This window comes from Dipodomys spectabilis, unplaced genomic scaffold (assembly GCF_019054845.1).
Source record: "Dipodomys spectabilis isolate Male_0828 unplaced genomic scaffold, ASM1905484v1 ptg000002l, whole genome shotgun sequence".
In the NCBI taxonomy this organism is placed as follows: Eukaryota; Metazoa; Chordata; class Mammalia; order Rodentia; family Heteromyidae; genus Dipodomys; species Dipodomys spectabilis.
In genome coordinates this window covers 38,010,571-38,024,559 of record NW_024870679.1, presented here as the reverse complement: position 1 = coordinate 38,024,559, position 13,989 = coordinate 38,010,571, and the positions used below count along the sequence as shown (strand labels likewise).

Sequence of the window (13,989 nt, the reverse complement as noted above, 5' to 3'; positions counted from 1 at the left end):
AACTAAATGAGAGACTCAAGTGTCCATAAAAAGGGATCTTTGCAGGTTTGTTACTCAATATGTGCTATTACACATGTGTGATATTACAGATGTGTGGAGATCCTTCTCCAAAGATCTAAAACTGCCTTAAAAACATTAGATTATAAAACACAGCCAGGCCGGTGGCTCACGCCTATAATCCTAGCTACTCAGGAGGCTGAGATCTGAGGATCGCGATTCAAAGCCAGCCTGGGCAGGAAAGTCCGTGAAACTCTTATCTCCAATAAACCACCAGAAAACTGGAAGTGGCGCTGTAGCTAAAGTGGTAGAGCACTAGGCTTGAGCTGTAGAGCTGAGGGACAACGTTCAGGCCCAGAGTTCAAGCCCCATGACCGACCAAAAATAAATAAATAAATAAAATAAAACATAGTAAGAGAATTAGAGCATGTGTCAATGGCAGAGCACTTGCCCAGCAAGTTGCTGAATTCAAACACCACTACCACCAAAAAAAAAAAAAAAAAAAATAGGAACAAGTCACTTAGGTTCTCATTTTAAATGCCAATGTCAGCACAGAGATAAAATAAGTTAACAGAAGTTTATCTGAAGCATACAAAGGGTTTTGGGGTTTTATTTTTATTTGGGGTTTTGTTTTTTGTTTCTTTTTTTAATGCTAGAGCCTTAAGTTTTAGTTCTAGCCCTGCCATTTGATAGTGGTTGAAGTTTAATGCAAGCTGTCTTTACTACTACATTTAGGTGGAATTGGATTTTTTTTTTTTAAATAAGAAACAGGGGCTTCTAAAAACTTGTATAACCTGAAATTGTATAACCTGAGTCAAGCTTCAGAAACATTGTTCAACATCCATGTGAAACACAGTACCTATAAAGGCTAGGAAAAAAGAGTCTAGATTAGAGATTACAATAACAGGCTGCAGCAGTGGAAATCTGGGGGTGGGGGAGCAAACTGGGGAGTGTGTGACAAACTGCTATGAGGTAGAGAAAACCAAAAGGAGAGATCAGTGAGACTAAGACAAAGGTCAGCAAACTAGCCTACAAGACCAAATCTGGCCAGGCACCTGTTTTGTCCAATCAAATTGACAGGGTTTTACATATTTAGAAGGCTGAAGAACAGTATTTTGTGACAAGCAGAAATACGTTTTTTCAGCGTCCATACATCACAAAGTTTTACTGGAACATTGCCATACTCATTGAGTTATTTAGTGCCAAGAGGCAGGATTCAGTGTTTGTGACCAATACTGCATATGACTTTCAAAGAGCTGGAAATATTTACTGTCTTTTCCTTTCTGAAAGAAATTTCTGACTGCTAGTCTAAGGTTTTGAGGGTTGTAGACAGGGGTGGCATTACATAGATACATTATGAGGGGCGGATGGGACAAGGAGAGAGACAGTATGAGTTTGGGACCAGTTAAATGTGAGGTATCAACAAGTGAGCCAGGTAAGGGGTCAGTAGACATGGGAGGAGGGAGGATCATACGCCTAAGCCCCAGGTGTTGGCTCATCTAGTCTTCTTGAGACCATCACAAGGCCTGGCCACCTACTCATCCTTCACCTTCTGGGTCTGAGCAAAAACGTTACTTCCCCAGAGAGTTCACCTTCATCCACACACCTTAACATTCTCTATGCTTTACCTTGCCCATGTTCTCCATTGCACTTACCACAAAAAGCATGTTGAAGCTATCTTATTTACCAGCACATTTAACTTCCTAGAATGCTGGCTCCTTAAGAGCACAGTCTTAACTCTTCACTCTTGCTCCTCCTGCTCCCAGTGCTTTGAACAGTGCCTCAAACAGCTCAACCAGTAGTTGGGAAAGTAAACAGATGAATAAAGGCAAGGACAACTAGCTCAGGCAAAAGTGGATCACAGGCATACTTTTAAAAACAAGTGAGATCTATTACTCACAAAATCTTAAAGAAAGTTTCATTTGGTGAAGAGGAGAAGCAAGAAAAAGGAGACACCCAAAAAGAGAACAAAGACATAAAGAGAGAAAAGTAGTCACTTTGTCTCAGAAGCCTATCAGCCTGGGAGCTAAGGTTTATTGACCTGGAAAGAGGTCTACAGCACCAGAAATGTTTTAGATAATAAGGACAGAAAACAGGTGTTAAAATACAATACTGAGAAGGTGGTTGATGATCTCAAGGAAGCAATCTCAAGCGTGGAAGCGGTGGTTTGCAAAGGGTTAAGGAGTGAGTGGGTGGAAGGAAGTCAGAGCTTTCAAGGCACTGGTAGCAGACAGAGGATGTGGAGGGGAAAAAAGAAGAGCAGAGGCACACCCAGGGGCAGTGGGAAATGGGAACCTTTTCTCTACTATTTCATACAATAGCAGAAATCCATCATGTTAGTGCTGTTCAGTTTTAAAGCTTCCAATTTCTCCAATTACTTTGTGAAAAACTCCTGAGTAATATGGCCTACATGTCCTGACTGATCAGGTTTCCATCTTTCCAAACGAAATCTTTTTTCTCTATGTACCAACTGCTTGATGTGGTCCCTACCTTGGGTCCTTCGCACATGCTTGTTCCCTCAGACTAGAAACCAACCTTTAGTGTTGCTAATTCCTTCAACCTTCGTATTTCAACGAATAAAATATGTAGTTCTCAGACATCTTCCTTTTACTGCCCCCTTTGTCTTATAGACAACTAGACATCTCTCCTGATATTTAGGCACAATTGTGACATACAACTGTACAACTATTGAACAGTTGTTGTAAAACTGTCTTCCTACTGAGCAGAGTAGTCCCTGTCTTATTTGTATATGTTCATGTATAGACTAGTTGTTGAATAATGAGATGGATATGAAAACCAAAGAGTACTTTTATCTCAACTAGCATGTGAATCCTAAGTAGCCTACTTTCAAAATCCACATCAAGGGGGTTTACAATTTATGGCCAAGCCAATTTGACCCTCACCTCATTCCTACTTCCAAGCAAGCTGATGAATAATCATTCTAAACAAGCATAAAGATGAGGTTCTCTGGCATTCCCATCATACATGCAATAAGTTCCCTAATAGGATGACATATACAGTAATCAGTAGACCAGACTCAAGTTTTACAAAATGGCTTTTGTTCAACAGCATCCAACAAGATATTAAATTTAGGCATTGTACATAGTATTCTTTTTGTGTGTGTGTGAAAATACCATACAGAGGGATTACAATTACATGGGCAAGGTAATTAGTACATTTCTTATCAAGCATTGTTGCCTCCTCCTTTATTTCCCCCATAGTATTCTTTTTTTCTTTTTAATTGGGAAAATACTGTACAGAGGGGTTACAATTACATGGGCAAGATAATGAGTACATTTCTTATCAAGCATTGTAGCCTCCTCCTTTGTTTCCCCTTCCCATGCCATCCTCCCCCTGCCCCCCCCCCTTCTCCACCTCCTACTCTTTTTGTACGTATTATATAAATTAACCCTAAAATGGACTTGGAGATTATGTAGCAAAAATTCATTTTATCTCTTTTATACTATAAATCACATCTGCCTTTCTGTGGGACTCATCAAACTAGTTTAACAAGATTTTTCACTGGGATGATAGATATTTGGCAAGTTCTATGTGTGTAAGGGTTGTTTTCCTTTTCTCTTACTACAGCATGAAAGATAATTTTTAATTCTACTAATTGAAAATAAATTGCTGTAAATTACAGACTTGTTACCATCTGAGCAAATTAACTATGCGAGCAAGCCTACAGATATAATTATACTTAATTGAATGAGCAGTTATCAGTTCTAATACCCTGAAGCCCTATAAAACACTATTAAACACAAAAAAGAATTGTATTAATTACAAATTGTTTATTTCTTCTTTCTATACTCAGACCACACTCAGTTCTCCAATATACCTGAAAATAACGGACCTGAATTTGTTTATAAAATATCTGTAAGTCCATCTTTTCAACAGTTCAGGTGGACTTCATTACACACTGCCCTCCACAAATCAAATTAGGGAGCTTCACTTTCTCATTCTTGAGTGAGAAAGCAAGAAAAAGACACTGTAAAGTCCTTTGCTATCAAAGCCCAGGACATAAGGATAACATCAACACCACCTCATTGCCAACCACAAGGCAACTATTATTCTTAAAATAAGAATAACACTCAGATTAAAAAAACAAAACCCTGCCCAACTTAAGTATCATTAAGAAGGAAATACACTTAAATAACCAAACACGTATGCATACATTTAGCTAAAAATAAAGGCATGAGTATAAATTTGTATTGGGGATAAATCTTACTTTAGGAAGGGAGAGAACAAGAGTCAGAGAATGGGTAAAGAAGGAGGGAAGGAGAAAGGGAGGGAAGAAAAGAGGTGGGGAGAGAAGAGAGAAAAAAGGGAGACGGATGATGGAAAAGCATTCAGTGACTCAGAGGAAACAGTGTATATTTGAGAGGTCCTTTAAACTCCTATAATTCCTTAAACATCCCCAAATATTACCTGATTCATTAGTAATAAGAGTTTAATTTGGATGTAACTCTTAGAAACCATTTTACACAAGCCTCTTTATCAACAGCCAACCACTTGCTAAGTATGCTGAATCAGTGAGAGCAACATAGTACCTTTCTAGTTAGTTTTCCAAAAAGCCCATTGTAGTCCTTCTAAATTATACCACTCTTAAATAAAAGAACCCATTTCTTATTTTTCCTTAAAAATGGAGAAATGCCTAACTTATCTAGCACTGTACATGCCATCTACATACATCTAGATTTTAAAAAAAAAAAAAAAAAAAAAACACTTTAAGCCTCAGAATTTTTTTTGGTTTACTCATTTCTAAATGAAGTCTTTCAAATATATCAGCTACTGTTTTGTTTTGCATGTAGTAAGTAGCACTTCTTAGCACCTCCAAATATTCTGGATATAATTTGAGCCTTTTTAAAATAGACATCAAGGGCTGGGAAGGTGGCTCAGTGGTAGAGCTCTTGCCTTGCATGCATGAGGCCCTGGGTTCAATTCCTCAGCACCACATAAGCAAAAAGAAAAAAGCAGGAAGTGGCGCTGTGGCTCAAGTGGTAGAGTGCTAGCCTTGAGCTGAAGAGCTGAGGGGCAGCGCCCAGGCCCAGAGTTCAGGCCCCACGACCAGACCCAAAAAAAAAAGAGTAAAATAGACATCAAACACATACACCAACTCAGTTTCAGCTCAAGTCTATGACCATCTTTAAGCAAGCATAAACATCAGTCCTCAATCTCAGAAGTAGACACTCTTTACCCTCATTCATAAGAAAATAGGCATAACTTGTTCAGTACTCATTGTCAGGCTCAAACCAAACTATCTAATCCACAGCCTCCTAAAACAGACTATTAAATCCAATGAAAGACTCATGCCTGTAATCCTAGCTACTCAGGAGACTGAGCTCCTGGAGGTTTGAAGCCAGTCAGAGACTTTTATCTCCAAAAAACTACTCAAAAAAGCTGGAAGTAGCAATGTGGCTCAAGTGGTAGAACACAAGGCTCGAACAGAAAGCAGCTCAATGACAGTGCCCTGTTCAAGCCCCAGGACAGGCCAAAAAAAAAAGGGGGGGGGGGGGGAGAAGGAAAAGAAAAGAAAAAAGAAATCCAAGAAAAGCAGGCTAAAATGCAATAATGTCTGTTTTCTACTTGGAGGTATAACATACTGACCTTACTCAGTCTCCCACAGCTGGGTTCAGTTACTATTGTCTCCTCAACAGGAAACTTGGGTTCCTCTTGTACATTTCAAATACTGATCCCTTTAAACCAATTTATTCTGTAAGAGTTAAAAACAAGCCAGAGCCCGTGGCTTAATACCTGTAATCCTAGCTACTCAGGAGGCTGAGATCTGAGGATAGCAGTTCAAAACCAGCCCAGGCAATAAAGTCCATGAGACTCTTGTCTCCAATTAACCACCAGAAAACCAGAAATAGCACTGTGGCTCAAGTGGTAGAGTGCTCACCTTGAGCTGAAGAGCCCAGGACAGCACCCAGGCCCAGAGTTCAAGCCCCACAACCAATTAAAAAAAAGTTAAAGACTCCTCCTGGCTTGTTGTTATTGTTGGTTGGGGGGAAGAGGGGGTTATGGATTCTTTGTTTACAGGAAGCCTGGGTTCCTTTCTGTACATTTCAGTTACTGAGTTACTGATCCCTCTCATTCCCTAAACAGTTAAAACAAAAATTGCTCACTGTTTGGGGAGGGGTGTGTTTGTTTTATTCTGAAGAAAACGTTCTCCTTAAACTGGGACACATTTGGGAAATGGGGTATTTACTTAATTCCAGCACTTGGGAGTCAGAAAACCATAAAGCTCTGAATTCAAGCCCAAGTAACAACACCAAAGCAAAACAAAACAAAAACTCTTCTTCGAATGTATCCTTTAAAACTTCTGACAACAGCTACCCTATCTCCTACTTGTAAACTTCCTAATCCTTAAATGAGGTGCACAAATAGGCACCTTTTCTATTACAAGCCTGAACTTGATTTATTTCAGTTATGCTCTAAACTTGACCCCTTCCTTCCTTAATGGCTTGGTCATCATTACCAGTATCAATTACCATATTGTGTGGTGATAGTGGCAGCTTCAAATTCCTAGGGTGTTTACAATGGCTTACCTCTCTGATAAATGCCCCAGATTATTTCACTGTTATAGTTCCACTTTTTATTACCCATCTATTTCTACCCTGATAAGATTTTTTTAATAAAATAAAAATAGCACTGTTTTGCCCCTAGGGCTGTATCTTCACAATCATTGTCATAGGTTTATTGTAGTTTAAAAACCTATAAACAAACAGCTGAGGAGACCTGTAAAATCACAGTGGATTTTGCTCTGCTATTAGGAAAGCACCTATGGACCTCATGGCATGCATTTTTCTCTAAGCATATTTTGTTCTGGGCAGTCTTCTGGATAATTGGCCAAGTGGTAGACAGTAAAGCATTTTCAGTGAGAAGGACAGGGAGGCACAATGGTTGATAAAAAGCTCCCCTTTTTTAGAAGTCAGTGCTTCACAGTTCTTCCATTTTGATAATGTTAGTCTTGAGCTCAAAAACTTCACTACCCATCCATTAAACAGAGGCACAGTTTTCTGTTTCTTTTTTTGATTGTTGCTTGGTTTGTGTTGTGTCATGATGTCCTGGGACTTGAACTCAAGGCTTGGAATGCGCTTATAACCCCAGGACTCGGGGAGAATTATGAGTTCAAGACCAGCCTGGGCCTCAGAATGAGATCTTGTCCCCCTCCAAAAAAAAGTCTGTGCAAATTCTCAAGGGTCTCCCATTAACTGTAAATTCTAGGAGAACAGATTTTTTTATGCATTTTGTTCTTTTTATTTGCTTTCTGTGACTCATACAAGAGCTCAAAAAATATTCACTGAGGGAATAAATGAAATATTGTTTAAATAAAATATTATTAAGTCAGTTAGTAGATTAAAAATATACCCTAACACACACCAGCTGTCCTCTGGCCAGAGTAAACTTAAAAGAATTTTCATTTTGTTACTAAATCATATCTTGCCTTAGGGCTGAGCAATCTACTCAAACATCAAAGAAGAATGTTGGCTGCTAAAGATCACAAATCATAAAATCATAAAAATGAAGGTATCACAAAAATAAGGTTAATGTCATGCTTTCTTCTTGCCTCAAACTGCTAAAAATGTTGGCATACTTCAGAGGGGAAAGTATTCATAGAAATTAATTTCCTGCCCTGAATCTCTCATTTCAACATGGCAGCTGTTTCAAACCCCATGTTACCAGAAAGTTTTTGAGACAGGAAACCAGAGGCACACTTAGCTGAGAGCACAGGGGAAAGGAAGAAGCCAAGAGGAAGCACAAACTAAAAAACAACATACTTTGCAGCTTAGCATGAAACATATAAAAACAAGCCAATGTCTCTAGTACCTCCAAAAATCTAACTTACCTTTGCATCCTAACTGTTTTCAAGAGACAGAGTTTTGTTACGTTCATAGGCTAACCTCAAACTCCTGGACTCAAGCTTTCCTCCAGTCTCAGTCTCCCAAACTGGAAAGTTTGAATTACAAGTATGTTCTACCACATCCAACTTGTATTGTAATTATTTGAAAAGAAAAAGGAAGACCATAAAAACAAGTAGCACCTCCTTGGTCATCAGCTGATCTCTTCCATTATAACTTTCAGGAAATTCTAACCTCTCTAAAAAATTGGTAAAAATGTATTGTCCTTAATGGGAAAGGCAGTAGGGAGGGCATAGATGGTTTAGGTTTGTGTTTTTTTTTTCTCTCTCCTCTATTTACTACTTTCCTGTATTTTTCACTTTTCCAGAGTGAATTTCCCCCTTCTCATTTACTTGTTATAACCAGAAAATAAGTTGGTTTTTTTTTGTCGGTCATGGGGCTTGAACTCTGGGCCTGGGCGCTGTCCCTCAGCTCTTCAGCTCAAGGCGAGCGCTCTACCACTTGAGCTACAGCACCACTTCCGGTTTTCTGGTGGTTTATTGGAGATAGGAGTCTCACAGTCTCTCCTGCCCGGGCTGGCTTTGAACCGCGATCCTCAGATCTCAGCCTCCTGAGTAGCTAGGATTACAGGCGTGAGCCACCAGCGCCCGGCTAAGTTTTATGTTTAAAGAAATTATATAGCTAAAAATTTTATATTCCAGCAATAAGAAAACTAAATACATTAAGCAAATTCTTTAGGCCGGATGCTGGTGGCTCATGCCTGTAATCCTAGCTACTCAGGAGGCTGAGACCTAATGATCATCAACAGTTCAAAGACAGCCCAGGCAGGAAAGGCCATTAAGACTATCTCCAATTAACCCGGAAGTGGAGCTGTGGCTCAAAGTGGTAGAATGCAAGCCTTGAGCAGAAAATCAAGCCCCACAACCAACCTACAAGAAAAAAAACTGTATGTATACATAGATATGTATACACATATATATAAACCAAAGCTGAATAAAAAATGATTTGATAGTATCAAGCCAACTACTCAGTCTCATAATACTACTTTCACCTCTTCTCTCGCCCAACTGCTAGTTGTAACAATTCATTCCTTTGTAACAATTCATTTACAATTCATGTAACAATTCATACCTTTGTAACAATTCATTTACAAAAAATAAGTATCTTTATAACAGCTCTAATTTGTGTATCATGTCAGCTTCTGTGCATTAGCACATGCACTAACAATATGGTGAAATAGCCAGGAGGGATATTTTTGCTTGTTTACAGAGAAAGAAAATAGGTATCACAAATGAAATGATCTGTCACAATAAGAACCCAGATCATCTACTTTTCTTGTATCCAAAAAGATTTCTCATCTTGAGCAGTACTGTCATTTGGTGTTCCCTTGTTGTTGTTGTTGTTGTTGTTGTTTGGGGGGGGGCTGATGATGATACTGCTGTGTGTTTTGTAGGATGTTTAGCAGCATCCCTGAGCCCTGATGATACTGCTGTGTGTTTTGTAGGATGTTTAGCAGCATCCCTGAGCCCTGCCCACCAGAGAGACCAACAGTACACACACACACACACACACACACAGTGTATCTACCAAAAATCTCTCCAGAAACTGCAAAAATCTTCCCTGGGTGCAAAATCATACACACTGGCTAAAAGAATATGCAAGGTCAGCTGGGAATGTGGCTTAATGGTAGAGTGAGTGCGTGCCTTGCATGCGTGAAGCCCTTTCCTCGGTATCACATAAACAGAAAAGGCCAGAAGTGGCACTATGGCTCAAGTGGTAGAGGGAGCCTTGAGCAAAAGCAAGTCAGGGACAGTGCCCAGGCCCTGAGTTCAAGCCACAGGACTGGCCAAAAAAAAAAAAAAATCTGCTAGGTTCTCGTGGCGGCCCTATGCTATGGCAAGGATCCATACACCACTGAGCCACAATACATCAGAGGGCTTTAGAAGCAGCTTGTTCAGCTCCATTCAGCTAATTAACCAATTCCTCATGTACTTGAAAGAAATCTTCATGTGAAAATGAACAAGAAAAATTATTTACACAAACATATACATCTAAGACATGAAATCTAATAGCATATTCCATCTCATTAAGGATGTAGACAATATGTATGTTTATAAAGGGGGAAAAACAGGACTCTGCGTTAGAAATGCAGTTATTTTTACCTAGGGTTCTCTGCATAAAAATAACAGAAACCTGTATGTATATGTATATATGTGTGTGTATATATATATATTACATATATATGTTTTCAATACTTGCTCCATTTGTGTTTCTGTCCAAATATGTATGTTACTTCCAGAAACTGAGTGGTAAATTTAGAATACTATTAGAATCTTGTAGCCTGCCTATTATCTACTGTTGAAAAACTACTAGTGTTGATAAAGCTAAGAATCTAAACTGAGAGAACTCACAGTCCTATTTAGAAGCCCTCAGGTTAAGGTTCTTTAAGCCAAGTGTATTAATGCAAAAGCAACTCTACTGTTAGAATCCCTCTTTTCCACTAGCTTTTAAGAGCGAGCATGAAATTAATATGTTTTATAAACTAATTTCCCTTAATGCATTAAATCAGTAAAGGATAAATACTAAATGACTAGAGAAATCATTAGAAGTACAGCATTAGCCAAGGAAATATTATAATTGCCTAAATTACAAACAAAACATATACATATATACTGTATATATATAAATATGCTGTGTATATGTATACATTTTTATACAAAAACGTACATATTCAAAATGTATTATATTTTGTAAATTATCTGAATTATTTTCCCTGTTTGTAATCTTTTTTATTTTCTATCATAACGTCCTAGTGGTAGTAACTAATTAGAACATTGTGGAAAGAAAAAAACGATTTGAACTGGTTTCATTCAGTGTGGAGTTTAACACCAAAGTCCTAGTACTAGAAAAAAAAATACAGCTTGGTTATTACTGAGAAACTGAGGTACAATATATAAAAGTACTTAGTTAATATGATCAACAGAATTAAGGAAGTTATGATTGCTTCATAATCCCTTCAATGTACTGGGTATATTTGTGTCTTTAAATGTGACTGGGTATTATAAGAGGAGGACATTTTTCTCTATATTACAAAGCATGTTGTTCCAGAAGTGTCCAGAACTCTTACTGTGATGGTCTCATTAACCTCCAACACAAAGTACAAAAGAACACATTGAAAATGATTCCTTGGTCCCAGAAGACATCAAAGTCACCAAAAGCAAAAGTAATAACACCAAATGAGGTTTTGGAAAGGGAGGAACGGAATGAAGATGTAGTCAAAACACAATGCTCATTTAAAAAATTATTTTTTCCAGTGGTTCTATGCCAAATCATAACAATTTTTTTCAAAAAATAAAATAAATAATCAAGGACTCCAGGATTGCATCTAATTGTCTCTGCATTATATACATCATTTAACACCTCAAGGTTTTTAATGCCTAGAGAAGCAATTAAAATTTTACATCACTGTTAAATATTTGCCACTGAAAAACCCTATGACCAGGAGGGATCAGAGGGAATATTAACAGCATGTACTGTGATGTGTCAAGCCATTTACTAGGGTTTTCAGGGAGGTATCAGAATCCCACAATCTTATCCCCAGAAAACACGTTTAGGAAAGCATTACAGCTTTAAGCGCTAAAAGATAGATCCAAAAGCACCTTTAATCTGGTCTCCCTGGACAAGTTCCTGCGTAAATACGCATCCCAGGAGCCCACAGCCTCTGGAACTTAGGTGAGTTAACTTCAGAAAGGCGCTTACTAGTCCTGCAGGGGTTACCTTCTCCCCTGACACGCCGACCACGCGTGGCGGGGGGGGGGGGGTCCCCCAGAGCGGGACACCAGTCACGGGGTCGGTTAAATCAGGTCCCGGGCCCTGGTAACATTGGCCATTCTCTTCCGATCCTTTCTCCCGGCTCCTCTTCCCCGGCCCCCTCGCGCAGGGGCCGGGTCGTCGGTGGCCCTGGGTGGCCCTTCACGCGGGCTCTCCGCGGCAGGGTCCTAATCTCACACTGGGGAAAGGGGGCGTTTCCTGAGCTGACAGATGCCTCCCACCCCCAACCTAGCCCCCAATCCCAGAAAATGCCCCCTTCGCTGAGATCGCCCAGGGAGGAAAGCAGCTCAGGTCCTCCGCCAGCGTCCTGCGGTCAGAAGAAGAACAGAAAAAAAAGCCTCCCTGGAGCCCCGCCACCGGCTGTGGGCCCGGGGCCGGCGAGCCCCCGGGGCCGGTGGGCCCCGGACCGCAGCGCGCGGCCCGCGCCGCTCTTTCCGGGCGGCGTAAACAGGATGTCGGACCGCGCGTTCCGGGCTTGTTTATGAAAACTTGCGGCGCGCTCGGGGAAGGGGGCGGCGAGGCTCGACCTTTCCCTCCCGCCGCCCAGGCCTCCCCCGCGGCCTCCGCCGGCCTCCGCCGGCCCGGCTCCCCTGGAAATCCCCCGCCGTCCCCGCCGGGCGGCGCCGAGGTCCCCGGCGCGGCTGCTCGCGGCGCGGCCCGGCGCGCGAGCACCGGCCGGGAGCCGACGGGAGCCGCGGCCGCGCCACGGCCAGCGCCCGGGCTCGGCGGCCCCCCCCACCCCAGTCACGTCGCCGTGGGCTTCGCCACCTCCGCCTCGGTGACACTCACCACTTCCGTGTACGCCAGCGCCGGGCGGCTCGGGGACGCTGCCCCGCTCCCGAGGGAGCGGCCTGCTCGCCAAGCGGCCCGCCGGGCAGACCTAGCCAGGCTGAGGTAGCGGAGGGGACACGGAGAGCCGCCGAGGCCGGAGACGAGGGGGCCGGGCAGGCCCGCTGTGGCGGCGGCTCCGGGATACTCCGCGGCCACCGCGGCCTGCGCTCCCGACGCTCCCGCCCCGCCACCGACCCCGCCTCCCGCCCTGCGGCGGCAGGCCCCGCCCACTCGCGCGTCACGGGCGCCTCCCCCCGGGAGGGGGCGTGGCCCGCGGTCCTGGCCCTCACCCCGAGTCTCCCGCATCCGGCCTCGCGCCCGCGGGCTCGCCTCCGGCTCGGGATCTCGAGTCTGAGCCTTCTTGCAGCGCCCCTGTAGAAACCAAAGGTCAGCCAGCGCGCAGGAAAGAATGACTGTCACGGTTCACCCCCCCCCCCCCCGAGGACCCCCTCCCAAGGACGCAGTCCGCGCCGCCCCTGGGTGCACTTGGATGAGTTCATCTGACTGGAAGAACTTAACCATCCATCAGACTTTAGGATTTGACAGATCCAACCCAACCTCTATCTAATCAGCTCTTTAAAGGCCTGGGGAATGGGGTGCGGGCCACTTAGGTAAAGCGATAATATGAAAAATGAGATACTATTCATTGATGGTTAATTTGTGACCAACGCTTTTCTTTTCTACTCTTGCCTTCCAAAGTAGATCTTAGCTTCATTTTTATCCATGAGAAAACAAAGGCTTAAGGTCCTTTATCAAGGTTGTACTGTAGTTAGGCGTCACACACGGGAGGCCGTCTACAGCCATATCCTAACAGTTTTATTTCCTAGATAATCTGTATAAGCAGCCCACTTCTCTGTGTCATCACAATATGACCCAGGCTGCCACTATTGCTCACTTTAGGAGCACGAAAGCTCTTAAATTGTCATTGTGAATTCACTCCAGCCTCTCAATTAATTCATTCAAGTAGTTGTACAAAAAGGTTTCAATTCTATAAGGCAGGTTATGAGTACAATGCATCTTGATCAATGTCAAGAATCAATTAATTCTTCATAGTGAGCTTTTAAAAGTTCAAATCTCCTCCACTCAGGCCTGTGCTTAAAACATTTCAATGGTTTCCGCTTGAAAATCCTTGGCTGAAAATCCTGCTAGGCCTTGAATGGGTGATAGGAGTTCTGCAGCTTCAAGTCACTTAGGTCTGCGGCTACTCTTGACTCCACTAACCCTGCTGCGCAGTTCCTGATGTCTTAGGGAGAGGTCCTACAACTTAAACTGACCTAGACATGTGATAAATAGTAGGTGAAAGTCTGGACTCTAGTTAGGCCTCAACAATTAACCTCCTGTGTTTCCCTAAACAATTTGTGGCTTACTCATAAAAAGGTGACTAGCAGACTAAATGATTTCCCAAGAGGAGAGAAGAGCTGTCTGAGAATTAGGCCCAGGTGGTGGTGTGCATGTCTTGTCTTGCCTG

The 13,989-nt window shown here is 42.2% G+C and overlaps 1 protein-coding gene across 1 annotated transcript in view; it reads right to left on the bottom strand.

Moving 5' to 3' along the window:
- The window catches only part of Jak1 (Janus kinase 1), a 121,064-nt gene extending 108,373 nt beyond the window's left edge, over positions 1–12,691 (bottom strand). The window contains exon 1 of the mRNA XM_042683696.1: positions 12,480–12,691. The gene's annotated coding sequence lies outside the window, so the exon portion shown is untranslated. The remainder of the gene's footprint in view (positions 1–12,479) is intronic.
- Positions 12,692–13,989: the final 1,298 nt, after the last annotated feature.